We start from the raw sequence: 10561 nt of genomic DNA on the forward strand, positions 1-10561 counted from the left end.
TTGATGCATGGAGGGGATTGGAACCATGGCAATGAAACGATATACAGTGGAATGAATGTAAAACTAAAGTTCTCTCATGTAAAATATATAATTCACAATAAAACATGAAAAAAAAAAAAAAAAAAAACCCAAGTTCAGGTTCTTGATCAGAATGTTCTGGAACAACTGTCTTCTGAGTGTAACTGGCAGGAAGAAATTTGAATCTGGGCAGTCACCTGACCGCCTGGCATTAAGTGAGAGTCAAGGGCCTTCGGGAACAGGAACTGGGCCGAGAAGCCAGGCTCCTTGTCCACAGCATCTCAGGTCAGGGTTCTGTCCTTGGTCACCAGAGGCCTGTCAGAGTGATGGGGCTGCACAGTTCCCATCATTGTAGCAGCTATATAAAAATCCGAAATCTTCAGGGAATTGGAGGAGAACTGACCATTCTGTCTCCAGTCTAGTTCATGTTTCATGTATTTCCCCTAGACCATGGTTAAAGGGAGATTTTTCATAGCTGTGAGGACACTTGAGGGGCAGAAGACAGCGATGGGTGGAAACCACGTCTAAGCGTGGCCTCAAACACCCTTCGAAGTTACACAAGCAAACCAGCCAACATGCCCATCCTGGTCTTTCAGGCACTGTTGTTGTTGTTGTTGTTAAGTGCCTTCGAGTCGGTTCCGACCCATAGCGACCCTGTTACCGAGGGTGTAAATCCTTACGGGAGTAGAAAGCCTCATCTTTCTCCCGCGGAGCGGCTGGTAGTTTCGAACCACTGACCTTAAGGTTCGCAGCCCGATTCGTAACTTCAGGCACTAGCCTGTACAAAAGCAGAGGGGCCAGCAGACAAGGCAAGGAACACAGGCAACTTGCTGCTGCTTCGATGCTGACTCCCCGTGGGTATCAGTACAACCCTTGCCAATAAGCATACGCTTTGATGTACTTACTATTTAGAAGGAAGATGGTCATGGAAAAAAATACTCTCGATGGCAAAATACATTGTAATATATTGAAATAAATTTCCGTCGCAGGGAACTAGCTGACAACCAACAGTCACCTGATACTACAGGATGTCACACACCAGCATGACAATCCAAAAGAGAAGTCCTCTGCTAAGGCGTCAAGAAGAAGCTGACAGCAACACCAAGGATGGTAAACACCATCATCAAGGGGCTGGAGAGCAGACGAGAAATAGAACTCAACGGCACTTTTGATAAACAGCACCATTTATACCATTTTCTAAACGAGATGCCATCTTGGGGAGAAAACAAATTATAAATTAAAACAAAAATACAGCTGCACAAATCTTAACTCTGAGTCTCTGTTGATGCCAGGATTTAAGAGAAGGGGATTTACTTAGGACCGCAGTCCCTCCACTTGCTTAGAAAGGACTCACAAAGGCTGTGTCAGACCTATGGAATGCCCACAGAGGCGATGGCAAACTGCTCTAACCCCAAACTCCTCAAAGCTCTGGAGATGGCAGCTCCATGACGCACTTCTCCACCTGTGTGTGGAAGGCGGGCCCTGGCATCTGGATCGATAACAGAGAGTATGCTGAGTGGAAGCTACGTCTCTCCGTCTCTCCGACCTGGGTCTGCTCTCCTGGGCCCCCGAGTGCCGGACCACAGGGAAACTGGGATCCTGAGGAGGGACTTACAGGTCCTTGATAATTGCCTCTCAGTGTCACCTCCCTGTCAACAGCAGGTAACCCAGATCGTAGCTGGGAGAAATGCAATACAGATGTAAACTTCTAAAAGGACCACTCCTGGTTCCAGCTTGAGACAGGGAGTGAACATGGGAGTGAACCACCTGCATTAAAAAACAGATAAAACATTGTGACTTGAGCACATTATGAGCTAATCTCACCCCACGTCAAACCCATTTACACTTCAGTACACCTTCTCCAGGCAAATGTTCCTGTTATTCTGTCAGAGGAATGGATGTGGGTAGCCAGATGTTACACAAGGTATTTATTTCTTGGGGAAGGCAGAGCTCGAGAATTCATCTCCCTCTGCTGGGACCTCTGCCCCGAGCTTCTGGGGAAACAGTGAATTGGGCTCCACAAGGAAAGCAGCCACGTGATCCATGCATCCACTTCCCAAGGTGAGCGTGCACTGCAGAATGTGTCTCCTTCCTGCTCTTCTGCTCAGGAGAAAGACCCAAAGAGAAGTCATAAAAGAGCTCGCCCTTCAAACTCAAAGGAGCTTTTTAAAAAAGTAAAAGAGCCAAAATAAACACAAAAAAGAAGGAAGAAAAAAAAAAAAAATCAAGCACCCATACTCCCGAATGCATTACAGTTCCACGTGACTGATGTCTGGAAGTCTGGAAGCCAAGGCAAAGATGAAAGCCGTGAAAGTGGGTGGCCACAGATGAGCCTTGCAGAATCCTCCATTTTCCAAGGCAGAGTAGCTATTTCCAGGAAGTTAAAAGGCTTCTTATTAAGAAGAAAACAAAACCGGAATGAAAACTCCTCCGGAAAAGAGGCCAAGGGAGGGACACGGGAAGTCAAGAGGCAGAGCGACGGCGGATCACAGAGTCCACGGTGGAGCTGGCCCAAGTAGACCCGAATCTTGGTGCTGTCACTGGTCTTCCTCACCCGGATTTCAATGGCTCCCACGGAGCTGATCACACAGCTGAGTTTCTGGTTGTGCTTGGGCTCCAGGTAGATGGCTTGGCTCTTGTGGTACCATCTTTTATCGTAGTACAGTTTGCCATCTTCTATCCGAGCTTCAAACCTCTGGGCTGGAGACTCTGTGGGCGTGGCAGGCAAGTGTGGAGGAGAGGATGGGGAGGCTGGTCTCTTGGGTGACTTTAGTTGAGCAGAGCAGGAGCGGGCCTCCTCCTCTTGTCTGCGATGGGGACGGGATCACTGGGTCGCCTCCGCAGCTTTCTGGTCATGATGGGCTTCACTTCCATCGAATCTCCAGTCAGCTCCATTGTGAGCGTTTCGTTTTCAATCATCTTTTTCTTCTCCTCTAGCTCAGCAGTGAAGTTCTCTTTCAGCTCAACCTTGTCTTCAAATTCCTTCGCCGCTGCTTTTTTTTTTTTTTTTTTCTTTAATGTAATTCCTTCCTCTCCACTTGTTCGGTTTCCAGCTGGAGGAAGAGCTCTGCGATTCGGAGCATCTCTTTGTATATTGCTGGTCTAGTTTTTCCATTCTCTTCTGATACTCCTGCAGTGTACCTTCCTGCAGCTGCTGCAGCTGCCTCTTGAGAGAAGCCAGCTTGTCCTGGTACATCTGTTCCTTCATTTCCACGTAGTCCTCTTCATCATGTTTGGCAAGGTCAGTTTCACTCGCATCCTCTCCGCGTCTTAGTTCGAGTCCTTAGTTGGAGTTGCGGCTATGGCAACTGCGCTTGTCGTTCTCCGCACTCTCCAGTTCTTCGTCCTCCTCGGGGTAGTACTCCAGAGCCTGCGGTGCTCCAGCCGGGGCTGGGGCCAGAGCTAGCAGCCCCGTGGCACTCAAGTCGACTCCGGCTGTGGCAGAATGAGCCTCTGGGAGATAGTGGCCACCCGCCCTGGAAACCCGACGTCTGCCTGGCTAAGCCTGAGCTGACCTCCAACTCGAGCAGGAGCCACGGCGTCCCCTTCCTCCGGTAATTCTTTTCCTAATAAATGTTGCTGCTCTTAAGTGCCCTGGAGTCTTCCAATTCACAGCGACCCTGTATAGGGTTCCCGAAGCTTCAAGTCTTCAAAGGAGCCTAAAGCCTCATCTTTCTCCTGTGGAGCAACTGGTGAGATCAAACTGCCGACCTCAGGGTGTGACGCTGTAGGATAAACACTGGACCACGAGATAGGTTTGAACAGCAAGGTTGGCAGTTGAAACTCACCAGCCGCTCCTCAGAAACCCTATACAGGGTCGCTTTGAGTGGGAACTAACTCCATGGCGCTAAACAACATCTAACTATGATTTTTCCTTATAAGTCGGAACTTTGCTTTGCGTGGTTCATGGAAGCCTGATTACTGGGCCTACATTTTCCTCTAGCACCATTAAACCACATTGCTTATGCTTTACTGATTCCTTGAATTTTAAAGACTAGCAACATTTCCTTGGTGATCTTGATAGTCATGAAGCTAGGCAAGCTGCAAAGTTATGACTTAATCATAAGTCAAGTTTACTCTTAAAGGCAAAATTACTTGAGTTGTATTTGGAAACAGATTATTCCTTGCAATGTATAATCTGAAGAGAGTTACCCATTAATTTTAATTTTCTAAACTGATGTCTACTGTGAATCCCGTGTCTCCCAAAGTGGCTTGTTTCTTAGTAGTAGATTTAATGATATTAAAGTGTCAAACTTTGGCCCAGAAATAACAGTGTCTTTACATGTTTGCCATAAGTTCTCTTTTCATTTATTTATAGATCATTTCTCCATCTTGTCATAGTTGGGAAATATGGCACACCACATTCTAACTATAACAACATAGTAGGTCTTTCAGGGTGCAGAGCAGCTGAGTAGGTGGGGCCTGAGAGGTGATGTGGACCATTTAGGGCCTTTATAAGCAAGTGTAAGGATTTGGCTTTTACTCTGAGTGAGAAACCCATTAGAGAATTTTGAAATACAGGAGCATTTTATACCTTAATATATCTTAATAAAATATTGTCATAACAGGATCACTCTAGCTGTTGTCTTGAGTGTAAACTTATAGGAGACTAAGGGCAGAATTGGGGAGATCAGTTAGGAGGCTATTGAGATAGCCCAGATGAAATACGATAGGGGCTTAGAGTAGGAGGGGAGAAGGGTAGGTGATATGTGGTTCAATTTTGGATCTATCCTGAAGGTTTAGCCAACAGATTTTGTTGATGGTTTGCATGTGAGGTGTGAGAAAGTGTTGAGGACAGCACCTCAGTTAGCCTTAGTAACTGCAATGATGAAGTTGATATTGACTTGGAAGACTAAAAGAGGAAATTAGGGAGCAAAGATCAGGACTTTGATTTGGGACATGTTTCGAGTTTCAGTTGCCTATGAGATAATCCAAGTGGCATTTGGATGTATCACTATGGAGTTTAGCGGACAGGTTCAGGATGTCAATATAATTTAATGTTCCAAGAAGTCTTGAGATTGTATGAGATCACCAAGGGATGGAGTAGAGGTTTTAAAAAGGACAAAGTGCGCTGATATTTCTGGGATATCCCAGCACTAAGAGGATGAATAGGAGTCAGCCGAGGGGATGTGGAGTGACCAAGGAAAAGGAACACCTAGGCAATGTCCTTGAAGCCTCAGGTGCCCTGATTCTAAACTATCAGAATTTGTTCTAGGAGAAAACGAATTCCAATTACCATGTACAGTTATTCCCAATAGCAGAAAAAGGGACTCTTGCAACCTTGAGAAAATTCAATGTTCCCACCGCACCTGTTGTTTATTGCCAAGAAGTTGGTTTTGACTCAGAGCAATGCTGTACCCAACAGAACAAAACACTGCCCAGTCCTGCGCCAGCCTCACAATTGTTATGTTTGCACCCATTATTGCTGCCACTGTGTCAGTCTATCTCATTAAGGCACTTGCTCGTTTTTGCTGACCTTCCACTTGACCAAGCACAATGTCCTTCTCTAGGGGCTGGTCCTTCCTGACAACATGCCTAAAGTGCAGGACATGAAGTCTCGCCATCTTCACTTCTATAGAACATTCTGACTATATTCCTCCAACACAGATTTGTTGTTCTGTCAGTCCATGGTACCCTCAGTATTCTTCACCAACACTCATTCAAATACATCAGTTCTTCTATGGCCTTTTTGTTCATTATTTAATTTTCATATGCTAATGAGGCAATTGAAAATACCATGGCTTGGGTCAGAAGCACCTTAATATTCAAAATCACATCTTGGCTCTTTTTAACACTTTAAAGAGGTCTGTTGCAGCAGATTTGAACAATGCAATATGTGTTTGATTTCTTAACTAATACTGCCATTGGCTTTCATTGTGGATCTTGGTAAAATGAAATCCTTGACAACTTAACGTCTTTTCTCCATTTATTGGCCCAGTTATGAAGATTTTAGTTTTCCTTACATTGAGGTGCAATCCATACTGAAGGCTGTAGTCTTTGAGTTTCATCAGTAAGTACTTCAAGTCCTCCTTCCTTCCAGCAAATAAGGTTGTGCCATCTGCATATTGTAGATGAGACTTCCTTTCAATTTTGATGCCATGTTCTTCGTCATATACTACAGCTTCTTGGATTGTTTGCTCAGCATACAGATTAAATAAGTATGTTGACAGGCTAATACATACTTCTGAGTTTGAAACACAATATCCACTTGTTCTATTCTAATGACTGCCTCTTAGTCTATGTACAGGTTCCACATGAGCACAATTGAGTGTTCTGGAATTCCCATTCTTTGCAATGTTATCCATAGTTTGTTCTGATCCACATAGTTGAATGACTTTGGCTAGTCAGTAAAGCACAAATAAACATCTTCCTGGTATTCTCTGCTTTCAGCCAAGATCCATCTGACGTCAGCAATGATAACCCTTATTCCACATCCTCTTCTGAATCCAGCTTGAATTTCTAGCAGGTCCCTGTTGACATATTGCTGCAATTGTGTTTTAATTACCTTCAGCAAAATTTTATTTGCGTGATGCTCTTCTCTTTCTGCATTCCATTGGGTTGTCTTTCCTTGGAATGGGTAGAAATATGGATCTCTCCCAATCAGTTGGCCTAGTAGCTGTCTTCCAAATTTCTTGACATTGATGAGTGAACACCTCCAGCACTTTGTTTGCATCAGTTTGTTGAAATGTTTCAATTTGCCTTCTGTCAGTTCCTGCAACTTGGACTTCTTGATCACATGCTACCTTTTGAAATGGTTGAACATTGACAATTTCTGTATTCCGGCATCTTTTGATGTTTCCTTCATCATTCAATACTTTGCCTATAGAATCCGTCAATATTGCAAGTCGAGGCTTAAATTTTTCCTTCAGTTTATTCAGCTTGAGAAATGCTAAGCATGTTCTTCTTTTTTGGTTTTCTAACTCCAGAACTTTGCACATTTCATTATAATACTTTGGCTTCTTGAGCTGCCCTTTGAAATTTTCTGTTCCGCTTTTACTTCATTTCTTCTATTCACTTCAGCTACTCCATGTTCAAGGGTCTTTTCAGACATCCACTGTGGTCTTTTCTTTCTTCCCAGTCTTTTAAATGACCTTTTTTTCATGCATGATGATCTCGATGTCATCTCACAAGTCCTCTGGTCTTCGTTCATTAGTATCTAATGTATCAAATCTATTCTCGAGATGATCTCTAAATTCAGGTGGGATCTGTTCGAGGTCATATTTTGGCTCTTGTACACTTGTTTTAGTTTTCTTCAGCTTCATCCTGAACTTGTATCTGAGCAATTGATTGTTCCGGGGCACGTCGCCTTGTTTTGGCTGATGAGATCGAGCTTCTTCATCATCTCTTCCCATAGATGTGGTCAATTTGATTCCTGTGTATTCCATCTGGTGAGGCCCTTTTCTGTTGTTAAAGAAAGGTGTTTGTATTGAATGAATAAATCCTTGATCATGCAAAATTCTATCATGTGATCTTCTGTATGTTTTCTACCACCAAGGTCATATTTTCCAACTACTGGTCATTCCTCTTTGTTTCCAACTTACGCATTCCAATCAGCAGTAATGATCAGTGCTCCTTGATTGCATGTTAGATCACTTTCAGACTCAAAATGTTGGTAGAATTCAATTTCTCCACGACTGACTTTAGTGATTGATGCGTAATTTTGAGTAATAGGCATGTTAACTGGTCTTCCTTGTAGGTGTATGGATATTGTCCTAACACAAACAGCATTGTATTTCAAGATCTCGAAATCCTCTATGTTATGATGAGAACAATGTCATTCCTCTTCAATATGTCATTCCTGGCAAGTAAACCATATGATTTTCTGATTCAAAATGCCTCAACTCAGTAATGCTTAGGATATCATTCTTTATGCATTCCATTTACTTTTGACAACTTCCAGTTTTCCTAAAGTCATACTGTGTACATCCCAGATTCCAACTATTAATGGACGTTTACAGCTGTGTATTCTCATTTTGAGTTGTGCCCCATCAGTAAATGAAGGTCCCAAAACTCTGCCCCATTCAGTCATTGTGGTCAGCTCTACTTACAGGGAAAAAGAGGAAGACCCCTAACGAGATGGATTGGCCAGGTGGCATCATTGATGGACTCAAGTGTGGCAGCGGTATTGAGGTTGGCCCAGGATCGGACATTGTTTCGTTCTGCTGTGCATGGGGTCACTATGAGTCGGTTCCGACTCGATGGCACCTGACAACAACAACAACAACTACTTACAGGAGACAACTCTTCTGCAGTCATGGTTTCTTTTTTTAGTTGGGTTTTTTTAGTTTTTTATTGTGAATTGAGTGATGGTTTACATGGGGGGAACATCACTTCATTTCATTGCAATGATTACAGTCCCCTGCATGCTTCATCATTCAACAATATTGCTTCTATTCCCTCGGTTGTTGTTGTTGTTGTTGTTATTTTTGGATGTGCACCAAAACACTCAGGAATATATCATCATTAAAACGGCCAAAGGGCACACCCTACCCCCTGGCTGCCAGCACACGTTGCCTCTCCCTTCATGAGTTTAGCTAGAATCCTCAGCTGCTGCGTCTCTTGCAGTCATGTTTGGAGTGCCTTCCAACATGGTGGGCTCATCTTCTGGTATTACATCAGACCACGTTCCACTGCTATTCCTGAGGTTTTTAGTGGCTAATCATTCAGATGTGGTCCGCCTCCCATTCTTCGTAATCTGTCTTAGTCCAGCAAACTCTGCTGAAACTTGTCCACCATGGGTAACCCTGCTGATATATAAAATACCAGTTACATGGCTTCCAGAATCCTAGCAACATACCAGCCACCACAGTACAGCAAACTGAAAGATGAGTGATAACATCTCTACGTGTTCTCTTAAAGAATGAATTCTCTTCCATTTCTATGAAAGAAGGTATCTAGGTCTACAATGAATTCCACAATTTATCATTTGTTGTTGTTAAGTGCCATCGAATCGGTTCCAATCCATAGTGACCCTGTTTAGGGTTTCCAAGGAGTGCTGACTTTGCAGTCTAGCACCTTAGCCCACAGCACCACACCAGGACTCCAATTTATAATATATAAATGGTCAAATCAATTCAGGAAATACTGCATTAAAGTTCAATAGATTGTTCTGAGATTTTCTTGTTCCATGTGGCCTACGATTCCCTAAGAAAAAAAACTTAGCAGGTGTTTGTTTTACCCTGGGATTTCCCCCCCAACACTTCTTAATTTCTTGATATTAAGCTCTTTCGAATTAACCTCATTAGATATTAATCTCTGGAGAATTCTAATTTACAATGCTCATAATTCAGATTTGGGAAGCAAGAAGTAGTTGGGTAAAGGTGTTGACTAAGATATTTCATTCATGTTCATGAGTTATTTGTAAGGTGGAGCGTATCACTGGAAGTTAGCAATACACATGTTCACATCTCTATAAATTACATCAGAAAATGTCATGTTCATTATTATGCTGATAAAAATCTAAGAAATATAAAATTGAGTCAGACCAGTTATTTTTGTTGGAGAGCATGGTTACTTTGCAGTTTCCTACTCACGAAGCTTAAGACTGTCAAGGTTGTTTTTATTGTCTCCTTATGAACTCCTGTTGTTAAGTGCCATCAAGTCGGTTCCGACCCATAAATTGTGATTAATTTTTCATCTCTTATCTGCTAAGGGCTTTCTTGGAGTCCTGGTATGGTGCCATAAGGTAAACACTATACTGCTGACTGCTTATTTGGTGGTTCAAATCCACCAGCTGCTCCTTGAAAACCCTATACAAGGTCGCTATGAGTCAGAACCCATTTGAAGGCACTTACAACACAACACAAAGACTTTCCTAATCTGTAATATTTTACTTCTTGCTTAAACAGCTTCAACAGGTCTTTATAGATGTCTTAGGATATGTGATACCCACACTCCACATTAACACCCTCTTTGACCCTTAAAGGGGTCATGTGGTAGTACCGTTAAAGTCCAGGCAGGCTCTGCAACAAACTGTCACTTTGGGCTTGTCACTTTACTTCTGGCCCCTAGTTTTCTCATCATAAAATGCAGGTTTTACACTTCCCATCTGCTTCTTGGAAAACCTATACAGGGTTGCTAGGGTCGGAATCAACTCAACAGCACTTAATAACAACATTAGGGCTATGGAGGGAATTAAATGAATTATGTGTATATAATAACATTTGGAGTCCTGGTGTGGCACTGTGGGTTAATGCACTGAACTACAAAGTCAGTTTGAACCACAGGGTTCAAGCTCACCAGCCGCTCCTCAGAAACCCTATACGGGGTCCCTATGGATTGGAACCAACTCGACAGGCATTTAACAACAACAACATAACAGCACTTAGAATTGTGACTGGCACATAGGAACCACTAACCATGTTAAGTCTTTATAGTTGCTATTACTGCTATCCTATTATTATGGCTCTGGTAGCGTAGTGGTTATGAATTGGGCTGCGAACCACAAGGTCAGCAGTTCAAAACTACCAGCTGTTCCACAGGAGAAAGATGAGGCTTTCTGCTCCTGTAAAGATTTACAGCCTCAGAAACCCTGTGCAGGGTC

At 43.1% G+C, this 10561-nt stretch overlaps 1 pseudogene; it reads right to left on the minus strand.

The window, feature by feature from the left end:
• Nucleotides 1–2481: 2481 nt before the first annotated feature.
• Nucleotides 2482–10561, minus strand: part of LOC102814317 — a 16190-nt pseudogene continuing 8110 nt past the window's right edge.

Source organism: Chrysochloris asiatica, unplaced genomic scaffold, assembly GCF_000296735.1.
Source record: "Chrysochloris asiatica unplaced genomic scaffold, ChrAsi1.0 scaffold00051, whole genome shotgun sequence".
Taxonomy (NCBI): Eukaryota; Metazoa; Chordata; class Mammalia; order Afrosoricida; family Chrysochloridae; genus Chrysochloris; species Chrysochloris asiatica.